The sequence below is a fragment of the Megascapheus bottae genome, chromosome 2 (genome assembly GCF_031878675.1).
Source record: "Megascapheus bottae isolate mThoBot1 chromosome 2, mThoBot2.hap1, whole genome shotgun sequence".
In the NCBI taxonomy this organism is placed as follows: Eukaryota; Metazoa; Chordata; class Mammalia; order Rodentia; family Geomyidae; genus Megascapheus; species Megascapheus bottae.
This window is the reverse complement of record NC_143510.1, coordinates 57172862-57188673: the sequence shown is the minus strand read 5'-3', so window position 1 is coordinate 57188673 and position 15812 is coordinate 57172862. Positions and strand designations below refer to the sequence as shown.

General features: G+C 38.6%; 1 protein-coding gene and 1 pseudogene across 6 annotated transcripts in view; one reads left to right on the top strand and one right to left on the bottom strand.

Moving 5' to 3' along the window:
* The window catches only part of Ppm1h (protein phosphatase, Mg2+/Mn2+ dependent 1H), a 199276-nt gene that overhangs the window by 12641 nt on the left and 170823 nt on the right, over window positions 1–15812 (top strand). The window lies entirely within an intron of this gene.
* Window positions 6451–6999, bottom strand: LOC150067147 (THO complex subunit 7 homolog pseudogene; annotated as a pseudogene).

Below are 15812 nucleotides of genomic sequence, written 5' to 3'. Positions count from 1 at the left end.
ACAAAAAGGGCAGTTCTAATATAATAAAATACTTTCAGAGAGAAGAGGCAGCATGTACATAACTTCTACAGTATGAGTATATTATTATTATTAGTTGATTTAATTTTTCCTGTGTGTAGTTTCTAAATGCATAGACTGTAAACATAAATTATAATTGTAGTTTCAACTAGTTGCTGGAGTCCTTGGAACTTATTCCCTGTGGATAAAAAAGGATTACTGTATTCATAAATTGCCTGCTCATTAATCCTTTATGTACACGCTAAAATGTTATTGAATTAGGCATGGACTGGATTGTTCATGCTGAAGCAGCAGTTTGCTTTGGATACAAAAGCTCAGAGCTATCTAAGGCTCCTTCCCCTCTCTGTCCAACCCTAAGTCATTATCTTCTTATGCAGATATTAAAGTCTAGATTAAATTTCAGCAATTAAATACCCATCCTGATGCAGGCATTTATTCAGGTGGTGACTCTGAGGGCTTTTGTTTTTGTTGGCCACCTCTGATGATAATATATTAGAAATTAATGCCAAGAAAATTTTAAAATGCATAAATTCTTTTAACAAGTACATAAGCATATTCTTAATGGAAAAAAAAAGTTGGTATGTTCCCAAACAAAAATGTAAGAAGGTATCTAGCTGGGCGCCAGTGGCTCATGCCTGCAATCCTAGCTAATCAGGAGGCTGAGATCTGAGGATCACACTTCAAAGCCAGCCCAGGAACGAAAGTCCATAAAACTATCTCCAATTAATCATCAGAAAACTGGAAGTGATGTTGTCACTCAAGTGGTAGAACACTAGCCTTGAGCTGAAGAACTCAGAACTCAGGGACAGTGCCCAAGTCCAGAGTTTAAGCGTACCAATTGACAAAAAAAAAAGTATCTATAACTTGCAAAGTGCTCTAATATGTGTCATGATGGCAGAGGTACTTACCAGCTTACTCTGTCAGTTGGTGGCATAAGCCAGCCCAATGTATACATTTGTGAGAAAACGAGACTGAGAAAGAAAAAGAATGGGGAAATAGTTTTGAATTTATATATCCCTTGATGGGTTCCTAAAGACACCTGGCAGTTCCCAGACTGCCCTTTAAGGACTTCTGGTGTAATATGTGGTAGTGAGAGTTCACCATAGCACTCCATCTCATATTTTTACCATAGGGTACAGACAGGAAAACATGGAGCACTTGTATGTAAATTTAGGAGTATGCTTTCTCCTCCAAAGGGCTGCTTAAGATCCTTAGATGACTGAAGGAGGTTAGTATTATCCACTTGGACTGATCAAAATGATAGGAGCCCCAAATGATTATAGACAGAGCTAAAGCACACACCTTTACTCCCAGGCCCGTGGCACTTCTGGGATTACTTCGTAATATTCTGTACTGCTCTTTTTTGGATCATCATCATCTATTGTCTGTCTCCTTCACCCAGTGCTAAGAGAGAAAAGGTACAGAGCTTTGGGGGAAGACAGATTTATTAAACTTAAGCGCCATATGACAGTGGAATATCGTGGTGGTGGGGTCGCGCCATGATAATAATGTGAAGAGGCAGTTTGGGATCATCTTGGCTCTTCCCCTAGCCAGCCTGTGGCTTTTTGGCAAGCTGGCTTCCATTATCAGTCCTCAGTTTTCTTCATTTCAAAGTTAGGTCAGTGATTTAATCCTTTCTGGTTGAACAATGCTGTAGGAATAAATTCCAGGAAATAAGTGCTGCACAGACTAGCTTTTACTGACTTTTAAGTAAGACGATTGTATCTATTTCCTAAAAATTAGTGCTTTTCCATCTGCCTTATTTACTAGACTTTAAATGACATCTCTAAGAGAATCTGTTGGCTGAATATACATTAGGACAAAAGGGGGAAGGAAACTGAAAACCCATTGTCACTTGATTTAGTAGCATTAATTTAGTCACAATGAAAACCAATTCTGGTGTATTGGTAACTTGTCTTCTTGAATAGAGAACAGTCTGCTCTTCTCTACTTTTCATAACACTGAAGAAAATAGCACATGCAGGGATTATAACATTGTTCTGGTGGAAAATACAAACTTTTAAAAGCCTATCCTGAGGCTAACAAAGATGATACATACCGATAGTCACAGCTGCTTATCAGGGAGAAGTAGGAGGATCACAGTTTGAGGCCAGTCTTGGCAAAAGTGGGAAACCTTAGCTGAAAAACTAAAAGGGAAAGGACTAAGATGTATCTTAGTGGTTCAGCATTTGCCAAGCAAGCTTAAGGCCCAAGTTCAAACCCCTATACTATCCCTAGACTTCCAAACGTCTATCCTGCCTTTAAAAGTAATAAAAAAATCATAGATTCCCTCACCCTGATTACCATTTAAAGAGTATTGATGTTGTTACTGTGATTATTGTCTGGAAAAGTTTAAGTGTTTTGTCTATCTGCTTTAAAATCTCATCAATGAAATATATTAAACCAAGCTGTTAATACCATTTGGAGATGTCCTTTTCAATAAATCATTCAGTTATAGCCAAATTATTTTTATTTGTAAGCTCTTAGGTATCCAAATATAGCCTGCTGAAAGCTATTTAAAAATGTAAACTTGGTTAAAACCTCTTACTGATACTTCCAGGAAAGGAAGGACTATAGCTAGCAAAGAGTTTGAATGTTATCTCTCTGTGTCAGTCCTAGGTTGTTCAGAGCTGGATGACCTAAGACCATCTCCATGGTTCTTGGAATTGTGTTGTCGCTTGGCACAGAGTGAAGGTCTTCCTGTATTAGAAGCTAAATTGCTGTGGAAGGCAGCTATCCTTGATGTAATTTTAATCAATACCTTGTAATACTGTGTAGCCCTGCAGCCACTGTGTCACTGGCTTGCTGTGACCATCTCTGACCTAAAAGTAAATGACATGATGTCTTGCCTGAGATTTTGTTTAATAAAGCCACAATGATAAAACTGTATCTTAACAGCACCAAGAGGCTTGCTCCGAACATAGATATCACTTTGTGGCATATTTTACAAGGCTCTAAAGCATTTTGCTCATTTGTCTTGATTCTTTGTGGATTGAACCGTTCATGCACTATGTTTTTGGAGAGGAGGATAAGTAGCATGCTGTCCATTTCTAGCATTACGTAGCATCAGTAGCTCTCACAAGGTCACCAGGGACAGTGGATAAGGATGAGTGGTCCAGACTCTGTCGACATCAGCTTCTTCCCTAATGTGCTTTTTGATACCCTTATAGGATTGATTTATTTGCTTCACAGTATAAATGCTCATACCAGAACTGCTTCACTGCTTCACCCCCCCCTTTCTTCCTTTCTTTCTCACTTTTTCTTTTGTTTCTCTCTTTCTTTCTCTCTCTTTTCTTTTTTTTCATCTTTTTATTTCTTTTCTTTTTCCTGGAGCTTGAACTTAGGGCCTGGGCACTGTCCTGGAGAAATGTCCTGCCAGAAATGTAAACACATACACACACAAACTGGCATATTTGTGTCCTATCTATCATTTCCTTCTCTTATTTTCTCAGCGTCTTATGCGTATTCCTCAGTAAGAGCTGTTGCTCTGGAAGAAAACAGCGTTCCACTAACCAGCCTCAGCCTTTCAAGTTACTGGACACATTCTTACTGCCTCCTTTATTCCCTTTCTATAGAAACATGCATCAAATGCCTCCTTTGAGCCCAAAAACTCAACTGACTTCCTGGAAGCCAAGACATTTAAGATTGGCCTCCTGGCTCAAGTTGTAAAGAGAAGTCTCATCTGACTAAACAAACCGCTCAAGTGGGGTGTGAAGTTGTTACGCTGATATAGCAGCACAGGACACCAAGGCTAGGTTCTTCCTCCAGGAAGCCTAGAAGGCTTTTCTCCAGCACCCCAACCTTGAGCTGAGAAGTCAGGCAAATAAGTGAAGGGTTGGGGAGGGAGGAGCAAGGTTTCTGAGGATGGAAGAGTGAGTGTGCTTCCACAGCCATGGGTGGTCTCCACTCATTCCTTAGGGAAATGCCAACCAGATGCCACCAGTGACTTCTACATAATTCATCATCCTCGGGGTCTTCTTCCCTGCCCCAGTAATTGTTGTTCATGCTCCAGCCCAGGAGTCTTTGATCTCTCAACTCCAAGTGTGTTCCTTTCTTTCTGCATCTTTTTCTGATTTTTTTTTCTTTTCATTTCTCCAGTAAATACAAGTGTTTCTCAAACCTTCTGGAGCCCCTACTTCCCTTCTTCCCCATTGACAGTTTTGTCCAGGCCATTGTCTTAAGAATTTAAAATTGTGTTCATCCTTGCCTCTCTCTCGAGCTCTCTGCATGGTCCCCTCTGCTGGGAGCTTCCCTTAACTGTGTATGCTGGCAAGACTCGGAATTGGTACTCCTCTGAAATGCTGGTGTAAGTGATAAGAGTTGAAGACAGTCCGTGCCAGGTATATCAGTGTATCATTTACGAACTAGTGGGTTTTGACAGGGCCATGTGGAAGCAACTGGGTAATGCCAAGGCATCCTGTGTCTATATGTAGGAACAGCTGGGGGGCAAATCTGCTTTTAGTTTTTAGAGCCATATTAGTCTCTTAGTAAAATTGTTAGTTAGGTTATCAGGGAGCTTAGATATGTTCTCTTCTTGTGCAACTGGATTAGGGTGGATTTTATGTTTGGAAAATGCAGAGTCAATATTTGGCATTTGTCCTACTAGCTTTTGCAAAACTGTAACAACTAATTGAATCTATTGATTCAGTTACCTTTTAGTATGCCAGAGGCAGAAAGCTAACTACTGATGCAGTGTTAAATTTCTGCCAACCTCCTAGGATGGTCATTAGTGCTGCTCACCCCACTTCCAGTCCTCCTGCTTTGACAGCTGGTCACCCTCTTGAGTTGTGGAATGTGTCCTGAGTGAGATGTAGAACCAGCCTGACATGGACGACGACTAATTTAGCAGAGATTTAGTAGTAACCAAGGCAAAAACCTGGGCTTCCACTAGTTATAGCATGAAGGGAGAAGTGTGATTAGAGGGATAAACTGCCAGCAGCATGATAGCCCAAATGGAAAGGGAACTTAGGATTGAGTTTGTTGTGGAAAGTTTTTCCAGGCAAGTGACTGTCCATTTATTCAGCTAGAGAACTGTTAAAGAACAGTTGCTAATGCACATGAAAGGCAGGAGATGATGGCAGTTTTGATTATTGTGAGACATCCTTAAGTGGTTGTTAAGCCCTTTTCCATGGATAATCTTCTCCATTATGGTGGGTTAGCCTGGATAAAGTGATATAAGTCAAAAGGACACAGACATAATTGGAATGTCCTTAAAAATTTGTTCACGGGCATCTGATTTCTGAACCCAATGTGCTAAATTATTTTTATCTGAATGTCCTGAATATATTTCTTTTTTTATTTCAAACAACTCTTTATTCCATTACTTTTCTAAAATGGATTTTAAGGAACCATATAGGAAAAAAAAAACATAACAAAACACTTAACCAAGTTTCTCCAGTGTTACATACTAAAGCAAGTATTAAAATACTAAAATTTAGGAGGGGGGAGGGAAATGAGGACAAAAACATGAGAAGGGGTATCAATGTGTGAGAAGTAATGCACCTTCTGTCTGGTGAATATAACTAACCCCTCTATACATTAAAATAAAATTAAATTTAAAAAATACTAAAATTTATTACTAGCATTTAATACTCAAGTATAAAATACTTAAGATTTATCTCTTAAATCAGCAATCCCCAACATCATGGAACCCTTTCCCACAAGGAATATACAAGTATCATGCATATAGTTCGTAGGTTCTGGGTCCCCCAAAGTTTTATTCATGGACTTTACTACCTCATATACATACCAAAAATGCCACCTTCTTACAATCTTTCTTTATAAAACTATAAATTTTACCAAAAACTACCTAGAGTGGTAAGGAACAAAATCATGCAACTTTAAAACATTTTTATACATGTTATTTCCTACATTTAAGACCAAAAATTGAGCTGGCTACTGGTGATTCAAGACTGCAACCTGCCCTACTCAAAAAGCTGATATCTGAGGATTACAGTTCAAAAGAATCCTGAATAAAAATATCTAGAAAACGCCATCTTCAGCTAAGAAGTAAAAAATTCTGGACTGTAGGCACGGCTCACTCTTGAGCAAGAAAGCAGAGCAAGAACAGGTAGCCCCGAGTCCTGAGTTCAACCTCTGGTACCAATAAAAAGAAAAGGGTGGGGAAGGATAAAAAATACAGGTGAGAGTTGAAGTATCTGCCCAGCAAATGCAAGGCCCTAAGTTCAAACTACAGTACAATAACAGATAACCTCTCATCTCAATAATACAATGAAATATACAATGAAATCATTTTTGTGTGAATATGAATAAAATGTAAATATTTAAAACTGAAATATTTCACTGCCAAAACTAAATATTTCAAGAATATAACAAATTATAAATACACCACAGTCATATAGCTATTTTAATACTCTTGGGAATGAGTAACTAGCCTGTCTGTGACTTAGGTTCTATATCCATGAAAGCTTCTTCACCTTCTTTCACTTTCCAATGTTTGCTGAAGTTCATGGATAGTACTAAGAAGAACATGAAATTGTTTGCGTCTCAATTCCAACTTATCTTCAACACTTTCTTTAATATGTGAAAGATGTTCTAATTCTTTGCCCAGAGCCTCTAGTTCCTCTAATGTCTGATGCCTATCTGGGTGACGCTGGATCACTTTCGCCAAAGCATCATATTCTTCTGCATTCTTTTTGCTTGAAGAATCTCCTTTTTGCACTCAGCAATTTTTATGTGCTTCAGCAATGTTACCTTCTATTTCTTTGTAAATCTTTTCATAATTTTCCATTTCTCTGAGATTCATATCATACACCAGCAAAGTTTTGCCCATTGAAAAGTCACATTGAGACAAGCTGTTCAGCATACGTTGGTACTGGCCATATCCTTCTTCATGGGATCCAGAATTGCACCATTTAACAAAACTTTTCACTAGCAGATTAATTCACCGATCATCGCCCGCGCCGTCTCCATCAATTAGGAGACACTTCCATATCACTTCATCATCCGTTGAAGTTCCCATGGTGTCTTCCCCCTGAATATATTTCTAATAAAGAAATGAAGAAAAATTCCAAAGAATTAGTGTTCTTCTCCCCTTAATATCTTCCCTCCAATACCTTCCTTTTTCTGGAGTGCACATGGTAAAGGACTTTTGCTTATTGAAAATACAATTCTTTTGCCTCTTAAGGTAGGTTTTTTCTTTTTCTTTTTTTTTAATCAGTTGTGGGGCTGAACTCAGGGCCTGGGATCTGCCTTTAAGCTCTTTTGCTCAAGGCTAGTGCTCTATTACTTTGAATCACAGAGCCACTTCCAATTTCTGGTGGTTAAATGGAGTCTCGTGGGCTTTTCTGCCCAGTCTGGTTTCAAGCTGTGATTCTCAGATCTCAACCTCCTGAGTAGCTAGGATTACAATGCATGGCTAAGATAGGCTTTTTCAACTAAAATAAAAACAAGCAAACTCAATTCTGATGACCTGTTCTTTCTGAATGATTGAGATCATAAACAACCAAGTCAGCTGATTGTCCTCAGCTTGTCCCCAATACAGCTTTTCCTCTGTGTACAACATTGTAAAACAAATAGAAGGTTAATTTCTTTTCAGCTTTGAGCTTTTAAAAATAGTCTTTGCTCACCTGCTCAGCTATGTTCATCTCTGCACTATTCACAATAGCCAGGCGATGGAAGCAACCCAGATGCCCTACTGCAGATGAATGGATACAGAAAATGTGGTATATATACACAATGGAATTCTACACAGCCAATAGACAAGATAAAATAATGGCATTCGCAGGGAAGTGGATGAATCTAGAGCGAATCATGCTAAGTGAGACAAGTCAAGACCTAAGGAACAAAAGGTGCATGGTATCCTTAATATGCGGTTATTAAATCCAAAGTATACAAGAGCGAGGACTCAATAACTGCATACCCAAAGCAATGGACATGGTAATGGAAATACAAACATAACTATACAGACAAAAAAACTATGACTCTATAATCATAATATTTTATTTCATAAACTGATATGTTTCTATGACATACAAACCCTTAGCCTAATTTTGATTAAGTTCTAAAGACTAAGTCCCAGAGAATGTAATTAGAGATTCCCTCCTTGAACAATTGTTTGTTAAACTTGTCATTTAAAATATGATGTAGGCCGGGAGTTTGGCCTAGTGGTTAAAGTGCTTGCCTAGCATGCATGAAGACCCGGGTTCGATTCCTCAGTACCACATATAGAAAAAAGCCGGAAGTGGTGCTGAGGCTCAAGTGGTAGAGCTCTAGCCTTGAGAAAGTCCAAGGACAGTGCTCAGGCCCTGAGCTCAAGCCCAGGACTGGCAAAAAAAATAAAATAAAATAAAATATGATGTAAACATAAGCCATATAATTAATGATTGTTGTTCTTAAGGTACTATGTTATCTCTCATCACTTCTACTGTCCCTTGGTTATCTCATATTGTTACACTATCTCACTTTGTTACCTGATATCTCGGATATATTTGTATTTGTTTATCTGAAATTGGATAGGGAACGGGGGAAAACAAGATGAGGGGTGGGGGAGGGGGGAAGGGAAATGGGGACCATGACATGTGAAAGGGTATCAATGTGTGGGAATTAAGGCACCATTTATCTGGCAAATATCATGTAACCCTTCTATTAATTACAATAAAAATTATATTTAAAAAAATCTTGAAAATAAAAAAAAAATAGTCTTTGCTGGTGTTTCCCTAAGAGCTTCTTCACAGGCTGGTTTTAAAGCCTTTCTCCAGCCTTGCTAGTGCTGAGAAAGTGCTGTGAGGAGAGTGATGAAAGGAGAAGGGGTGCTGCTGTTCTATCAGCCTCTGGGAGCAGAATGCTTGTCTCCAGGGCCCTTCCCACACCTGACATTGGGGAAGGCAGATATGGAGAACTCGTTGCTCCTGTCTGGCTAGAACATGCAGAACAAGCTTTCGTGGTCCTTTGTGATACAGGCACACCAATTCTTCAGGTCACACCAAGAGTTTTTACAATCTGTGTTGGGGTTGATATAGTTTATGTAGGGAGTGCTGGTTGGATAGACGGAGGATACTTATATCAGAACATTTTATCTGCTACGTTTATAGGTGTTGTTTCAAATCAAGGTCTTTGACTTGTAGTTGATCTGAGAAAGTACAGCGGTTGGCCTAGTATAAAGAGTGAGGTATAGAAGGCAGCTCAGGTTTATAGAAGAGCAAGCAGGTGGTGGTAGCAGATCTGATGACCTGTAACAATTTGCTCATTTCCTCAGAACTCCAGTTTCTCCATGTAGAGAGCTAAGGTGATGATATCTGGCTCTGAAGATTCATGGTGATGGAATGAGATGATAGTGGAAATTTCCCTCTGTTGTATTTGGTACAGGTTGGTACACAGTACATGAATGCCAGCTCTTTCTTGTTCTCTTCCCATTCATGAACATGAGAGAGAGAGACTTTTCCATTGGTAGGGGGAAAGAGTGGTAGAGAAAAAAATGATTAGCCAACCTATCACAAACAAACAAAAATGAAATTCGTAAGGAATAAAAGTTGCCAGGAAGGAACAGATTCAAGGTTTCAGTGGTGAAAAAAAAAATGAGTCAGGAAAAGTTCAAAGCCTTTTTCAGCCCCACTTCCACCCTTCTCCTCATCTAAAACATCAGCATTTTATTTAATTGCTCCTAACACAGGAGCACTCTCCATCTTTCAGATTCATTTTACTTCAAAGCTGAGACTGGAGGAATGTGAATGTGTTGTTTGCTATGCATGTCTGACTGCATTTGTGCAAATAATTGGAGCCAGGGTCTGGGGTGGTTAATATCCAATTCTTCCCATGTCCTACTTTTAATAGATGGACGATTAAAGACCTTTTATCAACTGTGTAATGTTTCTCCTGTCTTTCCCTATTGTTACCTTTAGCTTTTGTTTGTCTTAGGGGGTATTGTGAAGGGAGAAGTGGATTACTGTGTATCTGAATAGTCTTTCTTTCATGTGCAGAAATACAATTTACTTCCCTCTGGACATTCTTGTGATGACCCACTTTATATATGCTTTCATACCCCAGGGGATTTTGTGCATGGAGAGAAGCACTATCTAAAATTGAATTTTGAAAACCAATTTTGTTAGTCTTTTGTAAACATGGATTGTAGACTTACATCTTACAATAATTTAAAGTACAATAATGCTTCATTCAATCATGCTAACACTGGAAACAGCCCACAAAAATCCAGAGATTACAAAACACATCACACATAATCCTGTTCTAAACTACCAAAAAATTCATGACAATTCGTTTGTTGTTCTTCAACTTTTTAAGTTTTGTAACAGCATATATTTTTTATAACTTCTAGTGTGACAGCAATATACATTTTGAGGCTTTTTCTAGGAATACAAATAACACAGTAGTATATTTCCACCATTACAGAAATCTTATCAGAGCCAGGAAAATCATCTGACCAGCTGAGATGGGAAAATCTGGTTATAAACTGATTTGATTTGGAGTCATAACTAAGTTCATCAGATTCAAGTCACTGGCTTAGACCCCATTTTACAGTTATTTGCCATTCATTATATTAGTCATGATTTGCATAATTTGCAAATCATGATTTGCATCCGGGTCCTAGCTTTTGTTTTCATGACAGCACAGAATGCTTTGGTTGCAAGTTTTGCTTGGCTGCCATTTCAGAGATCATTGCTCAGTCACTCTAATGCTTCCTGGTTCTTTGCATCATTGGGAGCTAACTCATGCTCAGTTATTTGCTTCGCTCTAATCATTAAGGGGGTGTAGGGATTTCATTTCCTAGGATGTGAGGGATGCAGTCTATAGTGAGTGTACCTCTTAAAGCATTAAGGTAATTCATCACTTTGACATGCTGTTCCATTTGCTTTCCCATGGATATTCAGTACATTAAGGCCTTTTGTTGTCAGTATATTCTGTACCTGTGTTAGCTCTAGCATTGCCAAGTTCCTTGAATTCACCCTTTACTTTTTAAAATTAGCATATATTAATTACACGGGAGAGTTGGTTGGGACATTTCCATGCATGAACACAATGTATCTTGATTATGCTCTCCCCTTCTGTCCCTCTCCTTTGCCCTCTCCTCATTTCTTAAGACAATTTCAAGTTTCATTGTTTTCTTTTCATACATGCAAACCCACTTGATTATTCTCTCCTTTGGTCCTCCCTTCCTCTAATACCACCGAGCCAAGCCTTATAAGCTAATAAACAATAGGAAAAACATTGCTTCCATCTCTTAAAATTAAAAATGAATGATCTTCTCTCTTTCATGTATTGACACCTTATTTTAGACTTTATGTTAACTTTTCTTGTTTCAATATCATTACAAAAAAAAATCATGTCTTTCACTTTTGGACTTGTACTTGTGTATGAGAAAGAGAGAAGTGGGGAAGGGAGGGAGACCGGAGCTTGAACCCAGGGCCTGGGCATTGTCCCTGAGCCTTTTTGCTGAGGCTAGCACTCTACCACTTCCAGCTCCCTTAGCGTTTTTGCTCAAGTCTAATGTTCTACCTCTTAAGCCACAGCTCCATTTCCACCTTTCCGGTGGTTAATTGGAGATAAGAGTTTTACAGACTTTCCTGCTCTGCTTGGCTTTGAACCACTATCCTCAGACCTCAGCTTCCTGAGTAGCTAGGATTTCAGGAGTGAGCCATGGCACCCAGCTGCTAGTTATATTTTTAAGTACTCATACAATGCTTGCTTTATTTTCCAGATGCTTTTTAAGTTCTTTACAAATGCTCTCTCTCTTAATTTTTCTAATAGCTTTACTGGATGGGTGCCACATTTACTTTCCATTGCTGTGACAAAAAAAGAAAAGAAAGAAAGAAAGAAAAAAGAAAAAGAAGCACCTGAGAATATGAACGTTAAGGGAAAAGTTTATTCTGGCCCCTGGTTTCAGAAGTTTCAGTTCATGATCAGGTTGCACCATTGTCTGTGGGCCTGTGGTGAGGGTGAACCTGTGCAGAAAGCACATGGTAGAGAAAACGCCTCCCTTCCCACTGCTGTGGAAGCAGAGCAAAAGAGAGGGGGAAGGAGCCAGTATCTCCTCCAAGGACATGCCCCTAAAGACCTAACTTGCCCCACCCCCTAAAGGTTCCTCCACCTCCCAATGTCACCAAGCCACGGGACTCTGGGGGAACACTCCAGATCCAAACTACAACAGCAAGTGTTATCCTAGTTTATAGGTGAGGAAATAAATTGTTCAGGGTTACACTAGTGGGTGTGGCAAAGTCAGAATTCGAACCAAAGGGCCTGGCTTTGAAGTCCCCTCTTTAGCTCCTAACTGTGCTGCCTGGCAGAACTCAGGATCATTGCACCAACTTAGGGCTAGTTCTCCAGAGCTGAAAACTATGCCTTGCAAAGTGTATAGTGGAGCATTGACTCTTTTCCCAAAGATTTAGTATTTCATAAACTAAAATGCCAGTTTGTACATACTACTATTGGATGTACTCTGACACACTAACACTCTTGGCAACCAGTGGTCACTCCAAGCTCTTTTCTTCCATCCCTAACCAAGAAAGGCAGTTTGTCCTGCCTTTTCTCTCACTGTTTGGCATCTGACAACAGCCCTATGAATTTATCTCATAATAAAACATGCACAGTTCTGTCTACTAGTAAGCTTTCTTCTTTAATTTTGTTCACAGTTTTCCATTAGTATCCATTAATCACTCAAGGAGCACCCAGGAAGCAGCTCGGGATAACAGTTCAGGAAAATATGATATTGCAGTCATTTATAAGAAACAGTTGCATTAAGGGCCAATCATAGTGGTACACTCTGTAATCTCAACTACTCATTAGGAGGAGACAAGAAATCATGGTTTAAGACTAGCTCAAAGTGACAGACTTTATCAGAAAAAAATTAAAGTAAAAGGATATGATGTAAATGTTATAGTGCTTGCCTAGCAAGAACAAAGCCTTGCATTCAGTCCTCAGTACAAAACAAAACAAAACTTCACTCTACTAAGAACCAGCTTAACATTTTGTACCTCCGTTTTGTCGCCTTTTTTGTACAAGATCACTTTTTGTTTTAACATTGTCATGGCTTTTGAAGACCTTTTTCAGTGGTACCACAGTTCCATACTGAGATAAAAATCCAAACAGTACCCATAATTCATTTAAAATGGTGCCAATATGAATAGTTTTAAACTATTCAAATTTTTATTCTTTTTCTGTACTTTTATTCTTGTGTATGCCTGTGTGTATGTGTGTGATTTGAGATTTTATCCATCACTAAGATTCACTATTATAAGATGACTTCAAAAGAAGTAAATCCTTTCTTCTCCCTTTTCAAAAATATTTTATCCAGCAATTAGGTCAAATATACAACCATGTCAAATATTACATTTGCTCTCACATTGCTCAGTTCTCTTCTAGAAGTTGATGATGTCTTTATAGATCTGCTGGGTTAAATGCTGAGATGTGACATAGTGACTGAGTAATATTTTAAAAAGTTTTTAGCTATGCGTGTTATCCCACCTGGCTCCACCAAAAATAAATGGCAGCTAGACACACTTCTGATTCCTTGCTACATATCAAGTTTGTACATCTTAAACTAAAGTTTTCAGTGGTGCTAGGGATTGAACCCCAAAGTCTTGTATATGATAAGCAAATGTTCTATCAGTGAACTTACAGAATTGCATCCCCAAAGCTTAAGTTGACTACATATGTCTCATTTTTTTCTGCCTTTAGAGGAATTAGAGGTGAGGGGTATGCTCCATCATTTTCTGAGTACATCTAAAATGGCACAGAAAGTTCTTACTCTCCACAGTTGACCTGTAGCCCACAGGTCTGGTTGTTACTTAGCCAGATTCATTTTATTCACTACTGTTACTTTCCTTCTCCTTCCTTCAAATACCACAAAAGCATTAAAATGTGCAGCATGAGAACACATCATGGGTGGAAGTCTTAAAATACTAATCCAGGGTATTTCTGGACCATACATGTGCCTGACTTACTGTTGCTTTGTCTTTAGCCACACTGTGTTTTCCTCCCACCCCATTCACCAGCTGTTTTTAACATTAATCTTGCATCCTTCAAGAGGCTTTCAGGTTTGATGTTGATGAAAGCAATTCTAAGGAAAAGAATTGTTCAAATGGGGAGGACTCTGAATTAGATGTCTGAAATACATGAAGTTTGATTTTTTCCCCGTGTATGATCTAATGTCTATGGGCATTCTAGAAGGAGTTAATATTATCTTTCAGCATTTCTACATAAAGTAGAGATGTTTATGATGAACAGTATAACTGTGTCATTTAAAAAAAAAACAATGATTCATTGCTACCTAAATATCTTATTAGGAAATATGGTAAAAAAAATAATTAGTAGGATTCGTTCTCTGTTGATCATAGGAGATAGGCCTATATGATTATCTCCAAACTGTTGGCTGAATGTTTATGATCTTGAGAGCTACTCTCTGAGGCTGGTCCTTATTGGTTCAATTTCCATTCTCATTTTGGTTCCTTTTTTCATTTTAGTAGTATTAATAAATATTTCAGCTGCAAAAGAATAGACTAGTTTTTCCTATGTGCCTGCACTGCTTAAAGGTTAAGTATTATCTTCCTTAATTCCTAAAGTAAATTTATGTCATGGCTGCTACTACAGTGAAGAACTAATACTTAGATGCTAAGTGAAGAAGAGCCACAGGGTCCTAACCCCCAAAGGCCACCTTATTAGAGCTTTGGCTCTTACTATCGTGTGCTACAGATGGACCAATAATTCATTTTGTGTTTGTGACCTTTGTCTCCATAATGATCTAGAGTTTCTGCTTTGTAATCTTTTTAAAAATCCTATTTTTAAAAACAAATAAAAGGACTTACTTTAAAACATTTTGTGTATTTGTGAATAATCTCTCTAAATTGGCTATAGAGCAACTCTCTGAAGTAAGCAAACCGTATTACAGTTTGATTAGTTTCTATGTGCTTTCCATTTTTGTCATTCCCATTTGATTCTAATCTTAAAGCTTATGTCAGAATTAGCTAGTAGAACTTGCCCTCCTTGCATTAATTTGGGACCCAAACTTGCTGCAGTAGTCCTTGTAGCTTCAAGGGATGGAGGCATTCAAGAGCCCTTAGGGATGCTCACAGAAAAGGCTTTCTGCTGTAATGTTCCTTCCAGGCACTTACTGCTATGGCAACTTACAGCATTTTAATAGTAATAGAAATGCTATCATATATAGGAAAAGTTTCTTTTGCCTTTAGGATGTGTCTCCCTTGGAGAAGAGCTCTGCTCTTGGAATTGGACTTGACTGCCTTAGTGGTAAGTGTATATGTGTTAGTGTGGATACATTTTGATAGAAGCAGATTCTATAAAGATGTCTATCATTTTAAAGCAGGTACAACTGGCAGTTCCTGTCAACACAGAAATACTATTTACCCAAAAGGCCTCTGTTGCCTGAGGCACCAACTGCTATGGCTTCTCTTCTGCTGGCTGCAGATTTCAAATGTGAAGCAATGAACTTTTTTATGAAACCAGACACCACATTCCATTATAAATGATGCTTTAATTTCAAGCAATTTAAAAATGGAAAGAGAAGAACCCCTTGGATTCAGCTAATGATAGTCATCGTCCCTTCATTATAAATGTAAACTTGCCTCCTAAGGGTTTTGAAAGAGTGGCTTTAGAGATTTGGCTTGTGTCCACAGGGGACATATGGCATCAGCGAATGCTACGACTCATTGTGCAACCGTATGCCTGCCACAGCCATTGGAAGCACAGACTCTCCTGAGCAAACTGTAACTAACACAAATATATCAGGCGATGGAGAAATAAACAGAGGTGTTGACCCTGACATTTTTGGCTTCCATGTTCTCTATTTATCAAAAGTTTATCTGGTGATGT